The 18,947-nt window shown below is 35.8% G+C and overlaps 1 pseudogene; it reads right to left on the bottom strand.

The window, feature by feature from the left end:
- Window positions 1-538: 538 nt before the first annotated feature.
- Window positions 539-8,358, bottom strand: LOC113294371 (annotated as a pseudogene).
- Window positions 8,359-18,947: the final 10,589 nt, after the last annotated feature.

Genomic DNA, 18,947 nt, shown 5'->3' on the forward strand with positions numbered 1-18,947 from the left:
AAATTTGAACGAGCGTACATTATATATTCGCCTGGTGTGGGGAGTGAGATATACGTCCGCCTGATTGGGGAGATTCTTAAAAAAAAAAAGAAAAAAAAAAGAAAGAAGTGGGGCGGAGGTATAAAGCCCGCCCCACAAAAAAAAATTTGGAAAACAAAGAATGGGGCGGGGGTATAATGCCCTCCCCATACAAAATTAAAAATAAAATAAAAAATGGGGCGTAGACTTTACGTACGCCCCATGTGGAGCGTAGACTTTACGTATGCCTGGTGTGGTGCGGGACTTTACGTACGCCTGGTGTGGGACGTAGATTATATAACCGCCTGGTGGTGGGGCGTGAACTATACGACCGCTCGACTATATCTGGGTTTGGTCTTGATCGCCGACCAAATTTGGTCTGGGTTTTACTCTTTGATCAAATTTTGATCGATGGTCCGTCCCACTACGCCAGCCCACTCGACTAGAAATTTGCTCTTAGTCGTCCACTGCAGTTGCTCTAAGAGACCATGAAGGAGTAGTACTGTAGAATATAAGTACCTCATCTTAGCTCTTCATCAAATTTTCTCAGATATTGATCAAGTTGTTGAATAAGCTCATCCACCTGTAGGGGTGTAAATAATACCCGAAAATACTCGGCCTGCCTGTATCCGCCCGAGCCCGTCTGTACCCGAAGTACCCCAAAGCCTGTTATGGCCCGTCATGGACCACCCGGCCCGGCCTGGATTAAATTATTGGGCGGTCTCGGGCTTTGCAATTAATTATGATGTCCGGCCTGATACCCGACCTGGTGCCCGGCCTGAAAGCCTTCGACGTGCCATTAATCATTTAATATCCTCTTAAAAAGACTTAAAAGTTACAATTTTATAATTGTCAATTTTGTGTCAAGAAAAATAAAATATATAATTGTTTTTACTTATAATTAACTTTTTCAAAACATTAATGGTAATATTTTTTCTTATTAGAAAGTTTATTGTACTCTAATTAATTATTTATTATAGGCTAAAATTAAAAATTTGTCAGTGTAATTTAAATATAAAATAATACTATCACTTACGATATGCGATGTTGGAAAGGAAAGGATATTGTACTTAATACCGTTCATTTGAAAATTTAAACTTAAAAAATAAATAAAAAAATAGTGGCTTGTCCGGTCCGATCTGGGCTGCCCGTATAAAAAGCGGGCTTTGGGAGGTCTTTGGGTAGCAAATTATCTACTTGTGCCCGGCCTGTCCGACCTGAATTTGTTTACGGGCTCACAAATATTAAGCCTGGCCTGCCCGACATGTCTTAGTTTTTGGGTCGGGCGGCCCGGCGTGCCCGAATTTACACCCCTATCCACCTGTGGCATGATAATCGACCCGATTAGTGGAGAAGATAATAGACGCCTGTTGAGCACAAAATTCCGATTTTTTTTAGGACAATAAGGATAGATAGAAGAATGGCATATACTGGATGATCGCTAATCAATGTAACTAAAAAACCTTGAGATTGTTCTGACTGCACTACTGCTGTGCGAGCTAAAGTAGATGTTGTAAGGACATCAACTAACCAACTTTCTACAAGTGGAAATCAAATTAGTTTCATAAATTCCTGTCGATATTCATGAATTCAATACAGGAACAATTGTATATGGCCGACCTTTTTTTGAATATTGGAGATTAAGCATAAGTCTAACTTCCGAGAAAGCTAATTTCTTATCAAATATATGGAACGTTGAACATAGAGGAAATACATGCTCAATATCTGAAGGACTATATTAAAAGCTTGACCAAAATGATACTAGCAGAGTGAGATACCAATTATGCCTAGATGGAGGTAGTAGCTAAATCTAATGGCACATTGTTCTAGACAAGTTCTAGCTCAAGACGGGTGAATATATTCCGTGTTCTAGTCCCCAATTTTGGGATACAAGACCGATGTTTTTTTATGTTGGTTAAACTTCAACATTAAGCCTAAGATAATCTCTAATAAGTTGGTTAGGATAAGAAAAGGCAATTGATGTAATCCTAACGGAATTAGAAGTCATCTAGTTTTAAGAAAGGGAAAGACATGTAATAAGGTAATAGGACTAGGAAAAGGAATTTATAGTTCTATATATATATGATCACCAAAGTTGTGGTTGATCATATGAGCAAGATTAGAGCTTGTGTTTAGTTTTGAGAGATTTTCTAAACATCAATAAAGAGAGTTGTCTTTATATAAGCTAAGTTTCATCTTGCAGTTGCCATTAATTGGTATCAGAGCTTGTTTCTGAGCCATGGAAAACGAAACCACCATTGTGGGTGCAAAACAGTTCACGCCACCATCAATACAAGTTCCAATCCTCAACGCCACAAACTACACAGTATGGGCCATGAGAATGAAGGTACTGATGAAAATCTACAAAGTTTGGGAAACAATTGATCCTGGTACATTGGACCCAGACAAAAACAATGTTGCCATTGGATTACTCTTTCAAGCAATACCAGAATGTATTGTTCTACAAGTTGGTGAACAGGAAACTTCAAAGAAAATTTGGGATGCAATTAAGGCACGTAATCTCAGAGATAATCGAGTTAAAGAAGCCAGTATGCAAACCTTAATGTCTGAATTTGAAAGAGTGAAGATCAAAGACACTGATACTATTGATAGCTTTGCAGGAAAGCTATCAGAGATAGCCTCAAAAGCTGCGTTACTTGGACAATCCATTGATGAAGATAAACTGGTAAAGAAGTTTCTCAATAGTTTACCAAGATCCAAGTATATTCATATCATAGCTTCTCTCGAACAAGTCTTAGATTTAAAGAAGACTAGCTATGAAGATATAATTGGAAGATTGAAAGCATATGAAGAAAGAATCCTTGATGAAGAAAACAATGGAGAAACTCAAGGAAAACTCTTGTACACAAACTCTTACCAACAAAACTCTGCGACAAGAGGAAGAGGTCGTGGAAGAGGTGGTAGAGGAAACAGAGGCCGAGGAAGGGGAGGAAGGTTTAACTCACAAGATAGAACAACAAGTCAGAATGATCAAAACCAAGGGAAAGAAAAGAAGGATAGATCAAACATTATTTGTTACAGATGTGATAAACCAGGACACTTCTCCTCTATATGCCCTGAAAGAATACAAAAGATGGAAGAAGCAAACAAGGATGAAACAAGGGAAGTAGATACAGCTCTTTTCATGCACGAAGTTGTATTCTTAAACGAAGGGAAACTAATACCAAAGAACTACGAATCAAAGGATGGAGAAGAAGGAATCTGGTATTTAACTAATGGAGCCAACAACCACATGACTGGTAAGAGACACTACTTTTCTGAACTCAACGAGAAAATCAAAGGACAAGTGAAGTTTGGGGATGGATCTTCTGTAGAAATTGAAGGGAAATGATCAAATTCTATTTCAGAGCAAGACCGGAGAACAGAAGCTTGTCACAAACATCTACTTCATCTCAAACTTACAAAGCAACATTCTAAGTTTAGGACAAGCTACAGAAGTTGGATGTGATGTTAGAATGCGACAAGATTATATAACAGTTCATGACCCAAGTGGAAGACTTTTAGTTAGAGTCTCACGATCACAGAATAGACTCTACAAGATAAGTCTCATGATTGGAAGGCCATTATGTCTGAATATGAGACTGGAAGATCAGGCATGGAAGTGGCACGCAAGGTTAGGACACATAAGCTTTAGAAATTTAAAGGCAATGTCTCAGAACAAGATGGTTCGACGACTACCACAGATAAATGATGAAGCAAAAATATGTGAATCATGTTTAGTTGAGAAACAAACTCGTCAAGGTTTCCCAAAAGCAACAACATTCAGATCCTCAAAACCATTAGAGCTTCTTCATGCTGATTTATGTGGTCCTATTACACCACAAACCCTTGCAAATAACAAATACATATTTGTTATTATAGATGACTTCTCAAGATATACGTGGTCTATTCTTATGAAAGAAAAGAGTGAAGCATTTGACAGATTCAAAGCTTTCAGAAATCTGATAGAAAAAGAGTTAAAAGAGGAGGTCCAAATGCTTAGAACTGATAGAGGAGGAGAGTTCACTTCCTTAGAGTTCAACAAGTTCTGTGAGTCAAATGGAATCAAAAGGCAACTCACAGCACCATATACACCACAACAAAAAGGAGTGGTGGAGAGGAGAAACAGGACTCTAATGGAGATGACAAGAAGTTCTTTAAAGGCTATGCAGGTACCTAATTATCTATGGGGAGAAGCTGTATGACACTCCACATACCTAATAAACAGGATACCTACGAAAGCTCTGAAATACATGACTCCATATGAAAGTTGCGAAAGAGAAAACCAAACATAGATCATTTAAGATTGTTTGGTTGCAAAGCATACGCAAAAGTTGATTATGCAACTCTTAAGAAACTGGATGATAGATCTCAAAATCTTGTGAATCTAGGAATTGAGCCTGGATCCAAAGCCTACAGATTATTCAATCCAACAACGAAAAGAGTGATAGTGAGTCGAGATGTGGTATTCAATGAAAAAGCAAACTGGAACTGGAAAGAAACTAATGATGGACCAAGTAGGGATCCAGGAATGTTTCACATGAGATGGGGTCAAGTAATTGATGAAGGCGAAGGACCCATAATCATCAATACCAATGGAAACAATGATGTTAATCAAGAAGAAGAAGAGAATAATGAAACCACTGAGAATAACGAAGAAGAAGAAGAAGAAGAATAAGAAGAAGAAGAGATCGATGAAATAACTCAACCCATTCCACTGCGAAAATCAACAAGACAGATACAAAAGCCACAGTATCTGGAGGATTATGTTCTTCAAGCTGCAGAAGAATGTGAGATTATGCTACTTTCTGTTAATGATGAACCAAGGAATTTTCAGGAAGCAAAGGTCTCGAATAAATGGACACAAGCATGTAGAGAAGAAATTATTTCAATCAACAGAAACAAGACTTGGTTTCTAGTTGATAAGTCAGGTGGGGTAAAAGTGATTGGTCTTAAGTGGATCTTCAAAATAAAACGGAATGCTGATGGTACTGTCAACAAATATAAGGCAAGACTTGTAGCTAAGGGATACGTTCAAGAATCATGCATAGACTTTGATGAAGTTTTTGCACCAATTGCTAGACTAGAGATAATTCGTCTCTTAATAGCAGAAGCAGCATCAAACTCATGGGAAATTCACCACTTAGACGTTAATACATCATTCTTACATGGTGAATTGCGAGAAGATGTGTATGTTGAACAACCAGAAGGTTTTGAAGTAAAAGGACAAGAGCATAAGGTTTATAAGTTATCAAAATATGTATATGGTCTAAGACAAGCTCCTCGAGCCTGGAATACAAAGTTAGATCAAATCTTAAGAGAAATCAGATTTGTTAAGTGCTCTAAAGAAACATCAGTATACAGAAGAGAAGAAAAGGGAACGCTTCTTGTGATTGCAGTCTATGTAGATGATCTATTTTTGACTGGCAACTCCCTTAAGGTGATCAATGAGTTCAAGAGAGAAATGTCATCAAAGTTTGAGATGTCAGACCTCGGAAAACTCATTTATTACCTTGGCATAGAAGTCCATCAAGGAGTAGATGGGATTCAGATTAAACAAGAAGCTTATGCAAGGAGAATTCTGAAAGAAGCAAGACTTGAAACTTGTAATCCAACTAAGATACCAATGGAGTTTGGACTTAAAGTTTCAAAGGCACAAGAAGAAGCTGAGATTGATACAACGAGTTATAGAAGAAATGTTGGATGCCTTAGATACTTGTTACACACAAGACCAGACTTGGCTTTCTCTGTGGGAGTAGCAAGCCGTTATATGCAGAGTCCACGCAAGTCTCATGGTGATGTAATAAAGCAGATATTGAGATATCTAAGAGGAACAATCAGCTGTGGATTGAAGTATGGTCGAGGAGGATCAAAAGGAATTGTTGGGTATAGTGACAGCAGTCATATTATTGACCAAGATGATGGAAAAGGTACGACATGTCATATCTTCTACCTAGGAGATGCACCTATCACATGGTGCTCACAGAAGCAAGACACAGTAGCTCTGTCATCATGCGAAGATGAGTTTATGGCCGCAACAGAAGCAGCTAAACAATCTATATGGCTTCAAGAACTGTTGGGTGAAATCAAAGGAAGAGAACCTGAAAAGTTCTCATCAAGATTGATAATAAGTCTGCAATTGCACTCACTAAAAATCCAGTGTTTCATGGGAAGACGAAACACATTCACAAAAGGTATCATTTCATACGAGAATGTATCGAGAAGGAGATCATTAACGTAGAACACATACCAGGAACTGAACAGAAAGCATATATATTGACAAAGGCATTAGCTCGGATCAAGTTTGAAGAAATGAGACAACTGATTGGAGTACAAGATATGTCACGGATAAGGTTGAAGCTTAACGGGGAGAATGTTGGTTAAACTTCAACATTAAGCCTAAGATAATCTCTAACAAGTTGGTTAAGATAAGAAAAGGCAATTGATGTAATCCTAACGGAATTAGAAGTCATCTAGTTCTAAGAAAAGGAAAGACATGTAATAATGTAATAGGACTAGGAAAAGGAATTCATAGTTCTATATATATATGATCACCAAAGTTGTGATTGATCATATGAGCAAGATTAGAGCTTATGTTTAGTTTTGAGAGATTTTCTAAACATCAATAAAGAGAGTTGTCTTTATATAAGCTAAGTTTCATCTTGCAGTTACCATTATTTTAAGGGTATTATTGCATACATAAAAAATAACTTTATGGTACTTAGGTTGAACCAGGTTACAGAACTCTATTAAAAAAAATCAAACTTAAATCAACAGTTCAAGAGACCTATTCAAGACTATACCTAGAAAGTGAATAACAATATGTTGGGCTGAATTATTAAGTTTTTCAAGAAAATATACTAGTATATATTGTAACACCACCCATAAATGCAAAGCAATGCGACGTTGGCGTAGAAAAACTACGTTCTTACCAAATCATAAGCCTGAATAGCCAGGGAAACCTCTTCATCAGCAACCCTGATGCCATGCTTTGTTCATCAAGAGCTTTATCTGAGAATTTGATGAGTGGAGTATCTGGCGTGATATTACCAGATTTGACAAGGCGCTCCATGTCCTCTATTTCTTGTTCATTGCGCTGTTCATTTTGACGCTGACTTTCTGTTCGTACCATAGGTCGCCTAAAATGCTCCAAAACATAAGAGTATCTGAATGGACATGAACGAATTAGTGAAAGTGTATGCTCTTTACTGTGGCTGCATATAAAGTAATATTGGATTTCAAAGTATGGATTAAAATTTCATTCTTTACTTGATGCAGTCACCAAAACTACGTACTTGTTCAACAACCTACTGATACAAAAACTCATGCTTGCTTAACCAACAAACAACAACAAGAGTGTGGCTACCTTGACTATGGTACATTTTCTATGGGCGGAACTAGGGGTGGGCTAACCCTCGCTATACCACACACACCCTAATTCTTGAAATGTACTATTAGGGTAGTACTAATCATAAAGTTCATATCATTTACCACCAGTTCAGGTCCAATAACACTAATAATTCTTTAGTATTTATAATTTTGTCCACTAAGTTTAGACTCAACTATGATTTTCAATGTTTTAACCTTCATCCATCTGCTTTAATTTACGTTTCATAACTTCGTCTGATGAGTCTATTACTAAAGAAAACAATCACAGGCACATAGAAGAGGCGACCATGGGCAACTATTGTCGTTTTTTGGTATTATGTATGTAAAAATTATAATTATTTTGCACTTCATCTACATATGCGCGCCATTTTTTTTAGCACTCCTCATTTTGAAATCCTGGCTCCACCACTTATTTTCTTGTTCGAAGGGCATGACTAGCGAGGCTTGGGGCTAATGGCTTAGTGCCAGTTAGCTATGTTAGTGCAATGGAAGTTTATAGAAGGCTTATGATCGTAGGGGGAAAAAAAATCATGCAAAGTTAGATCCCTCATTTCTTCACCAGATGGAACTAGACTCACTTGTATGGCTGTTTATCCGCGGCTCGACTGTATTAGCATCATAGTTGTTTTTAACAATGGAAATGAGATCCCAGCCTAAACTCTTCATCATAATTAGTGACCAATAAAATAGAATAGATACCATATATCTACAATTGCAGCCAAATAGAAGAAGAGTCAAATAATAAATACCGTGTAACCTTCTATCTAAGTCCCGCATCAATCCATATTTCTTCTGCAGCATAGTTGGTAATGATTCTGAACCTGGACAGAAGAAGATGAAGAACCCAAGGTAACACTATTAGCATACAATTAATCAAAATTGAGATTACAGTAAATACATAAAACACTAGAAGAAGAGCTTACTAGTTTGAAAGGCTTCAATGAAAGACATTGGAACTTCCTTCTAATTTTGATTTCTCTAACAACGATTTTTTGGGACCATGGTTTTTTTTTTGGGGACCATGGTTCTATTTTTAGTAAGACATTTAGAAGTAAATTTAGGTCACCCCTTATCTAGATATTTATATTAATACCTAAACTACCCTCCTGATTAATTTTGGGCAATGATTAGTGAAATCATTAGTGAAATGATTAAGCTAAAGAAGTAGAATTATCGAGAGAGTAAAGTTAGAGAAGATGAAGATGAAAAACATGGAAAATAAATTTTTTTTCCAATTCACTAAGCTTGAGTATTCAAGTGATGGTAGCTCATCTGATTCTTCATCTCCATCCTCTCCTAGAGTATTTGTTAATCGTCACAATGATCTAGATATAAGTTATTTCTTAGATGGTGAATGTATTCTTCCACAAACTCAATCTCAAGATGAAAATGATGGATTTTACCAACCACAACCGAAGGAAGAGTGTTTGGGTACCCAAGTATGCTTCAAACTTAGATAATGGTGGTTGAATTGGTCCAAATATTCATAAAACTGTAAATTTTTCTAAAAAATTCCTGCTAGGTTCAGGTAGTTCGGTTACCAAGTGTGAAGAACAGGTAACCGAACACGGAGTTTGGTTAATAAATGTCAAGAACACATAACCGAACATAGAGTTCGGTTTCTTTCTTCAAACACGCAGGTTGCCGAACTTTAGTAATAAAATTTACAGAGGTATGTTCGGTTAGTTCGCAAACTTCAACGCAACCAAGTTCCCAACCGAACTGCAGGTTAAAAGTAACTTAGTGTTAGAAGTTCGGTTGGTTCGCAAACTTCAACATATTTTGCGAATCAACCGAACTGGGCTTATATATGCATATATGCAATTAGGAAAACGTTCGGTTACTACGAAATTTATTTCTTGGAGAATTAGGTAGAGTTCGGTTACGAAGTTTCAAAGGTAGAGTTCGGTTACAAAGAAAACTTAACATTTTTGCGAACGAACCGAACTTTTGGACTTCTCATTATTTTCATAAACTAAAGTTCGATGATATTATTTTGCGAAGGAACCGAACTTATGGACTTGTGTTGTTCTAATACAAGGAGTTCGGTTAAAGGTATTTTTGCGAATCAACCGAACACTGAGTTCGGTTAAGAAAAAATTAATTCGTGATAACCGAACTTTTTGCGACGAAACCGAACATTTTGCGACGTAACCGAACTAAAAGTTCGGCTGAGACTTGTTTTTTGCGACGTAGCCGAACTTTTCTCTGAAAAAAACCTCCATTAAACCTCTTTGCAACTTCCATTTTCAATTCATTTTGATGATTACTACTCATTTATTCAACAAAAAACGAATGACAAGAAATGGGTTTGTGTGAATATCTTTGTTAATGTTTTAAATTAAGCTATATATATATATATATATATATATATATAGGTGGTGGTGGTTGGTGGTGGTAATCGGTGGTGGTGGTGGTGATAATCAGAGGTGGTGGTGGTGGTGATCGGTGGTGGTAATCGGCGGTGGTGGGAGGAGGTGGTAGTGGTAATCGGTGGTTGGTGGTGATGATAATCGGAGGTGGTGGTGGTAATCGGTGGTGGCGGGTGGCGGTGGTGTGAGGAGGTGGTGGTTATATATATAGGTAGTTATTAGGTTGGTTTTAAATCAAATTAGATTAAGGGTAAGTTAATCATTTCAACGCTTTAGGACACCGCTTAAAACTGTAAGAAAGGTGGCCTAATAAAACCATGATCCCCTCAAAATAAACCATGATCCCTAATAAATCATTCTTCCCTAAACCAACAAAGAAGTGGGGAAATAGAGGAAGAGAGAGATGGATGATTTAGTATATGAACACTTTTCTACTAACTTGGGCCACCCTCCGTTAGGATTTTTAGGCCCACTTTTCTTACACGGACCTTTGCATTTCACCGATTAATTTTCATTTTAGTTTCCGCAAAATCTTTCATGAGAGAAGAATATGATTTTTTATTTTTTTTTACTGTATAAAAATGTTGGATTATTCTATTTTATACTATGAATTATTAGATAACCCTCGTATTATTTTGTAGGTTGGTTAGGTTGGTCTTTGACTACTGTACATAGCTTGTAAATATTTTTCTTTCTTAATACTCCATTTCTTTTTCGAAGACTTATTAAATAAATGAAAGGAGTATACCCTTAAACACAACATAGAGTTATAAAGTTCACTAAATATATTGTCGGACTAGGCAGGTTCACATTTTGTTTTTCTTGAAGATCCAAGGCTCCAAGCACATACATAGAGTTTCTACAACTTCATCACCTTTACAAAATTCATCATCTTCGCTGATCCAAAAGCATTCTGTTTTCTCAATAATATTACAACTCATCATAAGCCGAACAAGAAACACAGTTTAACACGCAACACGTCAAATCTCCCTAAAGACAATGTTACTAATATTATAATAAGGAAATGAACAAACGGACACAATGTGCTTCCAACATCACTTGTTTTATTATCAAATTTCCGATTAAAAATAGAATTTTTCTTTATATCTTAACGGTCTCTCGTTTTTGATTTTCTCCAATATCTCAAAAGTTACCAATTATTGCAAAAATATGTAGACTCCATAATTAACAAGGCTTCGCGTAATACGCCAGTAATTCGTTTTATTTATTTTCGTGCTTTGGTTCTTTTCGAGAAAAGTGAAACCAATATGGTAACATGTCATGAAAATAAAAGTAGTCTTTCTATAATTTTACAAGTAACAACCAAGTGCTGAGAGGAACATGAGAAAAAACTTCTCATGTTACTAGTGCAAGAATGCTGAAAGGTGAGAGTTAAAAATTGATGACCACCTAATTATTCACCGTTGAAAGTTCAACTGAATTTGGTTTAGATGGAATGAACTAGTATTCCTTTGATCAATATTACATGACCACTTTTACAAATTTTGATATCTAAATAATTTTACTCTACCAAATTACCTTGGCCGATATTATCAGTGTACCAGTGAACCCGACATATTAGTTTGTACCGGTCGATACGAGCGTTTTTATCGTTTAATCCTTGTATCACCGATATTTTAGATATCGTAAATATTTTTCCCGATACACGATAAAAACCTATAATATCCACCAAAGTTTCAATCCCATCTCTCTCTTCCTTTACTCTTCTCTTAGGAAAAAAAAACCCTAGTCTTCATTTACCTCTTGCGAAGATTTGGTCCTTTTTGGACCAGATCTGAGCAACATTTCTTTTCTTTTTAAGTTTTGGTTGAATAAAATTAGTTTTTTTTTGTTTTTGATGTCTTTTGACATATTTCTTCGCTGTTTGGAGCGATTTTCCTTCGCCATTTTGGGCGAATTTCTCTTCGCATTGAGGGCGATTTATTCAAACTTTGATCGCCGGTTTGTGACTTGCTATTCCCAATTCAAGAAAATCGTCTATTCAACACAGTATTGCTTCCTATTTGAAAAAGCGGGGGTCTAACAACCATACCCAATATTTCGCTTAGCAATCTGTATGGACTAACTCCAATATACTTTCAAGAGAATCAGCTAGACAGTCAGACTCAATCTTAAGAAAAGTATATCCAAGAGTTATATCTCTATTTCTCAATTCAATCTGCAATCAAACAAATAGGAATTTGCGAGCCCGATTGAATATAAGGAATAACTTGGACGGTATCAAAAACCAATATCCAAGTGTCAATCAATTTAATCAACAACCAAAGGTTGGATTTAAAATTCATTGAACTTACGCACAACCTGTGATATTTCAATTATATAAACAAATATAATGCGGAAAAGAAATAACACAGACACCAGAAATTTGTTAACGAGGAAACCGCAAATGCAGAAAAACCCCGGGTTCTAGTCCATATTTGAACACCACACTGTATTAAGCCGCTACAGACACTAGCCTACTCCAGGTTAACTTCTGACTGGAATGTAGTTCAGCCTTAACCAATCTCACACTGATCAAGGTACAGTCGCGTTCCTTACGCCTCTAGAACCACGCCGGATTCTGCGCTCTTGATTCCCTTAGCTTATCTCACCCACAACTAAGAGTTGCTATGACCCAAAGTTGAAGACTTGATAAACTAATCTGGCTCACACAGAAAAGTCTATTGAATAGATAAATCTGTCTCCCACATATATACATATGGGTTTTGTTCCGTCTTGTGATAAATCAAGGTGAACATGAACCAATCGATACACCAGACTTATCTTCCCTAAGAACTTCCTAGTAATATCAATCACCTCACAATAATCTTAATCGTATGGTAGCTAAACAAGATATTGTGGAATCACAAACGATGAGACGAAGATGTTTGTGACTAATTTTTATCTTGCCTATCGGAGATTAAATCTCGAGCACATCTTACAGAAGATAGTACTCAATCACGATAGAAAACAACAAGATCAGAACACGCAACTACAGATAAATAGTTGGGTCTGGCTTCACAATCCCAATGAAGTCTTCAAGTCAGTTTGTTTACCTACTGTGTTTTGGAAAAACCTAAAGTTAAAGGAGAATCGACTCTAGTCGCAACTAGTATCACACAGGAGGTGCGGGGATTAGGTTTCCCAGTTTCTAGAGTTCTCCCTTATATAGTCTTCAAATCAGGGTTTGCAATCAATGTTACCGTGGTAACAAAGCATTCAATATTCACCGTTAGATGAAAACCTGATTAGACTCAAGCTAATATCTTTCAACTGTTAGATTGAAATTAGCTTGTTATACACAAATGAAAAGTGACTTCATTTAGATATGAGTAACCGTACCTAAACGTGTACACCTTGTTGGCTCAACAATAGTTAACCGAAGTTAGCCATATGAACACTTACATTTCAACCATATTCATCTTAGCCATAACTAGTTCAAATGACTCAAATGAAGCTATTTCTAGAGTTGTTCAATTGTTTATATTCTCATAGAAGTATACAAGATACAATTGAAGCAAAATCGATTTTGATTCACTCGAATCAATTCATGAACATTATAGCCACGGTTTGCAAAAGATTGCATTCCTTAATATATAAATGTATTAGTTCATAAACAACCCGATTTTAGAACATAACCTACTCAAGTATGCAAACGGGTATGCATACCTAAGTAGCCGGACTTAGTTTGGGTTCGCTAGTATACGAACAGGTACGCATACCTTCCAAACTCTGTTGAATTTCCGGAACTTGAACCTCACGCCAGTACGCATACCGGTATGCATACTAAGTCCCTAGACTTTCATTAACCAACCAGTACGTATACGGGTATGCATACTATGGATTCCGGACTTGGAATAACATGCAACAGTTAGCATATAAGTACGCATACTGTGCTATATCCAATCATGGTTATTTGTTGTAAACTCCCATTTCAATCATTGAAACATTCTTAGAAGACGACAATAGTTGTCCCACACAAACTATAAGCTTCAAAGCAATTTTCAAGTGATCCAATGATCAATACGAAACATTCCGAGTCTACATCAAACGACTGTCTCACACAAATCATGGTAAGATGTTACAAGGCGATTTTCACATGATCATATTTTGACTTTCGTCAAGAATATAAGATGAACTTGGTTAAAGCGAAAGCTTACCAACACATATTTCGAGAAATATGTAAGCGAGTTAAACTCATCTCGAAATATCAAATGTGTATAATCGAAGTCTATATAGATATATGACTTTTGTCTCAAATAGGAGATAGATTAGATAGACTTTTGAGTGATAGATGAGTTCAAGTCTCCACATACCTTTTGTTGATGAAGTTACACAAGCTCCCCTTAGTAGTCCTTCGTCTTCAATCGATGAACGTAGTGAAGTCTAATGCTCAACTACATTTTCTATCCTAATCCGAGACTTAGCTATAAGTAGACTAGAAATCAAAACTTATAGTTTTGACAACTAAACTTGACAAACAAGCTTGAGATAGAAACGCTTGCGAGTTCGACTGAGCAGTGCTTTGACAATCTTCCCATTTGTCAATTGTAATGAAAAACTATCAATACATATGGATTATAAAATAAATAAACTTTGTAGCTTCCCATTCAAATGCTTGATTTCCTTGGTTCTTCAACATTACTCGAAAACTTCGTCACTTCTACGTACTCTAGTGATTATAAACGTGTTCAACTCAGCATCATAGTTGTTGCAGATCCGTAGCTATAACAATATATAAAAACAAGATGTTTTCATATTGTTATACAGTGTCATAATATTATTACATAGCATCAAAGTCCAATTGTATCACAACTTAGACAACAATACTATGGTGATATGTATCACTCCCCCTTAGTTAATACTTCATCTCACACGAAAACCACTCCCCTTTACATAATGATCTGTTAACCATATGTATTTGCAGTGTGAACTACACATTAATTCTCCCCATTTTTGTCAATATAAATTGGTAAAGGTACAAAAACTAGTGGGATCATAATGAAATTCTCATAGAGATTCTTCATGACTAAAAGAAAACATATTAACTTTGTCTTAGATGCAATCATATAGTCGAAACTAAATGCATTCATCAAGGAGTTAATAGAGATATAAGAAAACTCCTACAATTCCAGAGTCACACTCCCCACAAAGATTTTGCAATTAAGCACAAGTTCAAATAAGAAATCTCCCCCATAAAATGTCATTCCCGAAAGAACAACAAGAGCGACCTTACTTTTGCAAGAAAACAAGGATTTCTTTGGACATTAACAAATCACATGAAACATGAATTTGTATCCAGAAAACTCAATTAAATTAACCACAAGAGAACCCATGATTAATTTAATTGGAAACGCTCAACACAAGAAAACTTACGGAGCCACACAGTACTTTCACATAGAAGTGGATCAGGGAAAGATCAATACTGCGGAATATTCAAAGATTCGTTCTATTTTTCATCAATATTTGCATAAATACATATAATAGACTTACTCTTTGCGATCAAAAGTTCATCCTATCTTCCATCAATATTTGCATAATGACATAATAGGCTTAACTTTTGACGTATATGGGACAATCATAGTTCACGGACGTGAACACACATATCCCATAACAATTTTTGCAATATATAAAATCAATAAAGATTAATACTGCAAAATCATCTTCCAAATAAACTTTAGAATTTAAATAAATAAATCTAAAAACATTGCAAGACGAAAAGCGTTGGCAATAGCTATGTGTACTCACAATAATTGCTATTCCAAACCCTAGTTATCCTTATTAAAACACAAGAATAAATTCTCATAAGAAGTTTCCTAGAAAAAATAACAAGGGATAAAGATTTTAATCATCATGTTCATCATTGGAAACCATTCCAAGAGGCTTGAATCCTATCCATATCTTATTTGATCTCGGGAAACTTAGTGGCAATCACACGTAATTGTTCTTGCATGCATTTTACCTTGGAATTGATCTTACACACAACCTTGTGAATTTGATGAAGAAGACTCAAGGTGGTAGGATCGCAAGAACCGTCAAGGGAATCACATCTTTGTCTTTTACAAGCATTTTCCTTCATACGTTTGAAAGTACAAGGACGAACAAGTTTGGGAGTTCCAATGGAGTTGCCAATATGAGCAATAAAATATGCTCGACAAATTTGCTCAATTAAGCAAAGAAATCCTAACTTCTTGTTGGATGACGTCATTGAGAGCATTTGGAGAATGATGAATCCACGAATACCAAGACTTTGAGAACCCAATTCAAGGAAATAGACTAACTCCGCAAACTCACGACTCCACTGAGAATTCTCAATTGTGGAGGAACAAAGATTAGATATACCAAGTTTTCTGAAAGTCATCAAAGCAAGACTAAGATAATTAGTAGGAAATTTCCCTTCAATCCAATCAACACTCTTGCCACAAAGACCATTAGAAATGGTTTCATAAGATGGTTTTTCTTCCCTTGGATTAGGAAGGAGAAAATTACCCAAAGGAATTTTGGTAATCCTTGAAATCAAGTCTCTATTAACAAGAATCTTTTCTCTATTTATCATGGTCCCTTGGTATAGGAAGGAGAAAATTACCCAAAGGAATTTTAGTAATCCTTGAAATCAACTCTTTATTAACAAGAATCCTTTCTCTATTTATCATGGTCTTTAATTCCATGTCATCAAGCTCAACATCATGGATGTTAGCATAGAAGATTCTTTTGAGAGTGTCAAAACCTTCACCAAGACCATTAACGATGTTTCCAAGATTAAATTTTTCAAAACAAACCAAATCTTCTTTATGACCACTAATCATATCCAATTTCTTTTCTAAAATGAAACCACTAGAAGAAATCCTTTCAAAGATCTTACTACTAGAATCATTGACAAATCTAATTCTAATATAATCTTGATTTTGAGGTATAGTCATGATAGAAGATGATGAATCCAAGTTTTTTGAAACCTTCTTTGAAACCTTGAAATTTCCCATGAGACCTAGAAATTGAGAATACAAGGAGAAGGAAAAACTTACTTGATTTGCTCCTTGATGATGAATAAAACCCTTAGTCACTTTTGAATCTCCAAAGATGAATTTTAATGGAGATGATACATGAACCCTAAAACAATTCACGTACGCGGACTAGAAAAGGAAGAAGAAAGGTACGCATACCATACTTCTTATATACCCAAACATGGGCTTGGAGCCGTTTATGAACCGCGGCCCGCAAAAGGAAAGCAGGATTTCTTAAAGCGTTCAACATCCAAGGTTCGCACACTGAAAGGATCTGTACATGCAGTAAAAGGATAGTAGAAAAAACTACATCACTTTACCTTGAGTAGAAAAAAAACTTGTCAAGGAATTTTTTTTCAGAAAAAAAGATTAAAAAAGAATTAACCCAAACACAACCAATAATCAAACCGTTACTTGCCCCATCTCAAGTTATATAGAGCCAAGCTTGTTACCAAGAGGCCAGATGTGCAGAGAGATCCCCATGTAACTTTTACGGCTGATATTTGTGAAATGTACCAGAAGTATAATCATAGTAATGATGATACTCAGGGTTAATAGAATTTTTTAAATCCCTTTTCTTATGACCAAGGAATGACGTTTTCTGACAATTAGAACCTACACCGAACTCACCAGAAATATTTTTATCAATTTCACATGAGTTGTTAGTAAGCATAGTTCGTACATCATGAATACATGATTTGACAGGTACAAAACTTTTATCAGAACGATTATTTTCCTCAATCGAATTAAGCTTTTCTATGAATTTAAAACCGTTTTCAAAAGATCTAAATAGATCTTTGTCAATTGATCCATCACAATAGTATTCCTCAAAAAGATTAAGAATTAATCTAGTGAGATTCCATATCTTTGAGTGTTGACCACGTTTTCTCGAACGATTTTTCTTAGAGGAGCTTTTAATTTTTCCTTTAGGCTATTTCTCATTATCTAAGTTTTCCAAAGTCTTGGATGGAACAAGATTATTATGAGAGACCAGAGGTCTAATGGATAATAAGCTCTGAACAGTCTTTAAGGAATTCTGGCGTACGTTACAGATGCCTATAGCAAGTTTCATAAAAAAAAATCCCATAGGGATAAACTTTAGGGATCAGTCAAAAACAAACTTATTATTAGGTTTACAGTGTTTGCCTGCTCTGATACCAATTGAAAAAGCGGGGGTCTAACAACCACACCCAATGTTTCGCTTAGCGTCTGTATGTGTTAAAGCATTGCTCTGTTGAACCCACTAGCCTTGGTATGTCAAGTTAGTTGTCAATTTTAATTGTCAAAATGCATTCTTGATTTAGTATACTATAGATAATTTCGGACTAGATTAAGTCTAAGAAGTAGAATCAAAGCTATTCTTGAAGGATGAAGTTTGAAGACTACAAGAAGACATCAACAAGGGATTCATCAACAAAGGTATGTGGCAATTGATTTCATTTGGATTCTTGTTCAATTCTACCTTTCTAATCTATCGAAACAAATGCCCACTCTATGGAACAATTCCTATGACGGTAAATGTACATTTATGTATACATACTCGAGGTTATCTGAACCACGAATTTTATGACAATAACCTTTATCCCTGGAAAGGTGGTTATTTTATAGTGAATGAGCTTACGAATCCAACGAGCCAAGAATCACTCAATTCCGAGTTATAACAATGAAGTTATGAGTGATTTATTAAAGTAACAGTTATAAATGTTGTTGTAACTGTTACAGTTCGTTAGTAGGAAACAATCCATGGACTGCTTGTAACGGTTCACGGACTTGGGCCCAATTACATGACTAGAAGTCTTTTTTAGTTAAATTGGTGATGTTTCCTTATCTAGGTAAGATGGCTATTAATCCAAACATATTTGATTACCATATTAAAGTGTTTGTGATAACTTTTAATTCGTGCCAAAGTTAAAATGTGATTTATTCACATAAATACAATATTTGCTAATTAATTATTTATTTAATTATTTTGGCAAGAGTTGTAACTTAGGAAAGACTCACAAAATTAGGAGAGTCTTGAAAAATGAAAATAACTTTGCTTAAATTTCAAGCTACCTTTCAATATAAATAAAAGGTTCGTGAGGTTACACGTTTTTTTTATCCCCTTTGGAAAATTGGTGTAAGCTCATAAGGTTGTTTTCCATGTCTTCCGTTCTTCGTGAACAAG

The sequence above is a fragment of the Papaver somniferum genome, chromosome 7, assembly GCF_003573695.1.
Source record: "Papaver somniferum cultivar HN1 chromosome 7, ASM357369v1, whole genome shotgun sequence".
NCBI lineage: Eukaryota > Viridiplantae > Streptophyta > Magnoliopsida > Ranunculales > Papaveraceae > Papaver > Papaver somniferum.